The sequence below is a fragment of the Branchiostoma floridae genome, chromosome 19, assembly GCF_000003815.2.
Source record: "Branchiostoma floridae strain S238N-H82 chromosome 19, Bfl_VNyyK, whole genome shotgun sequence".
In the NCBI taxonomy this organism is placed as follows: Eukaryota; Metazoa; Chordata; class Leptocardii; order Amphioxiformes; family Branchiostomatidae; genus Branchiostoma; species Branchiostoma floridae.
In genome coordinates, this window is record NC_049997.1 from 2735408 (window position 1) to 2737915 (window position 2508).

Sequence of the window (2508 nt, forward strand, 5' to 3'; positions counted from 1 at the left end):
AAAACTGTGGCAGGTGAAACAGAAGATGTGCAGAAGAAGAAGACAAGTTGCCATACTAACTTGAAGTCCTCGTACACGGCGACCCTCTTGCTGCATGCTGAGTTCTGCACCTCCACCCTCAGATGGTATGGCTTCTGCTTGGAGAGTTGGTGGACCTTCTCGTTTCGCCACCAGAATGTGCCCATGGGGTTGCCAAACCCATGTTTGTACTCGTTCGCAGACCCTGGCACAAAGAGAATAGTACACAAACTTCCTGGGATGATCAATTATCGAAGTATTTGCATCTCTTGTGAGATACCCTTGTGAAGTGCTCAGTCTTTAGTAGTGTTCCTAGCGAAAGTGGTAATCCAGCGGTTACTACGGAGGATGATACTCAGGCTATATCGAGAAGCACATGGGATTCGGTTTTGAAAATCGTTTTATTTTTGTCGTTATTCTGTGTATGTACTTGTGTATATTTATCGTATAGCGTATAACATTGTGCGCATGTATAATAATTTTTTTTGTGTGTGCAACATTTAGATACAATGATCCAATGATACGTAACATAATTAATGGTATGAACCGATTTCTCTAAAGACGGGCGTGTGATACATTCTAACATCTGAAGGTTATGTTTATTACGAAGATCAAAGGAAGTGGATTCTGATACTTGGCGTTGTACTAAATCTCTTATATTTTGTCCACTTTGACCATGAATGATGTTATAGAAGATTGAATAATATGGCGGCGGTCAGATAGTATTTCCCATCCAGGTACGGCAAGGAGGGAAGAGTACGAAGGCGCTCTGATACATGATGCCATCAGCTGCAGTTAAAGAGCATTCATATTGTACACGTTCGATGAGTGAAGAGTCTAAAGAAGTGCGACCGTGCCAAACTACGCTGCCATATTCGAGTAGGGGACGGATACAAGATTTGTACAAGTATATGATTTTTACAACTTTGTTAACAACAAGTTAACTGAAGATTGAAACAGTTTTATATGCATTGGCTGGCATTAAACTTTTTTATTCGGACGCTCGTTTTTGGATTCCAAGAACATGTCATTCATATAATCAAATCAACATAGCCTTACCTAGTCAGAGGGCTGGATGTGGAGGAGGACTGGAGAGTTTTGTTTTGTTATGTACTTTGTCTCTCCTCCGTGATTTTATACTGTACGATTATAATGAATTCCGAAAAGATCGATGAGATTACAAATAGCTATATCTTTCATAGAATAAACATGTGATATACTCTAGCCTTCAATGTTCTGTATTCATGACATCGTCGCCATGGAGCCACTTGATATTTGTAAGTCCTTATCGTTGCCATGCTTCTGGGGCACTGCACACCGCCTCCAACACAGTTGTCCGCTTTGCTAACATTTTTTTTTACGACGTGTTTGTCTCCTACAAAATCTAGTTGCTATTTCTAACTTGGCAAGTAATACCGTAGGTAGCATGTATATACTCCGTGACATAATTATGTTTTTCATGCTGCGTTGTGTTTTCTTTCTTATTGAGTGTGACATAGTGTTGATTACGGTTTCACCAGTATTTGTTACATGACTTAGTTACCGAACCTGGCGTGTTTGTGTTTGTTTGTTTGTTTGTTTGTTTGTGTATTGTGTTTAGTACTAGGTTAGTGTTTGCTTGACTGTGTGCTGTCAATATAACGGACTATAACAAAACGAAATTTAACGAAACGGAATAAACTGTTACAAAACGGAAAGTTAACGAAACGGAACGAAATATAACGAACTTTAACAAAACGAAACGAAAGTAAACGAACTGTAACGAAACGGAACGAAATGCAACGAAACGTAACAGAATGTAACGACGTGAATAAAATGGAACAAAACGGTACGAAAATAAACGAAATAGAACGAATGAACAGCTGGCAACACATCGTGCACAAAACAACCAGAGAAAATTACACAGCATTTGCTTGCCAGTATCCAATTACCGCGAGCCCTAAGCAAACAGAGGCAACGCTTACCTGGTCCACAATACCGGAAACACGTGAATGCAGCAAAAGGGAACATCACCCAGCTTCAATATACCGTCTGAGTAACAACACCGAGGGACTTCGAATTTGACTGTATAATCCCCCTGTCAGCATGAGTAAAAATGTTATTGATGATATAGAAATCAATAAAGTCATTTGTAGATAAGATTCGGGGAGAAAAAAAATACCGACGTCCAACTGGACTCGATCCGACTTCATCACAATTCTAATAGAAACCACTCTCTTATGCCACTGAGCCACGGAAGCCATTCTTTTTTATCGTCTTTGACTATAGCCTTTATACATGACGGTGCGTGATTGCACAACGAGGACAAAATTAATGATCGTGTAAAAACTTGTCATTGTTCCATCTTTGTAGTAAAAGGAGTATTTACACATGGTGTTTAAAACTGAACCTAGCTAGAAAAGATTATGCAACGTTATAAATATATGCTTCATTGTTGCCCTGCGTTCTTGAATAGTACGTAAACGACTGTACTGCCGGCGTGCGGGTGTT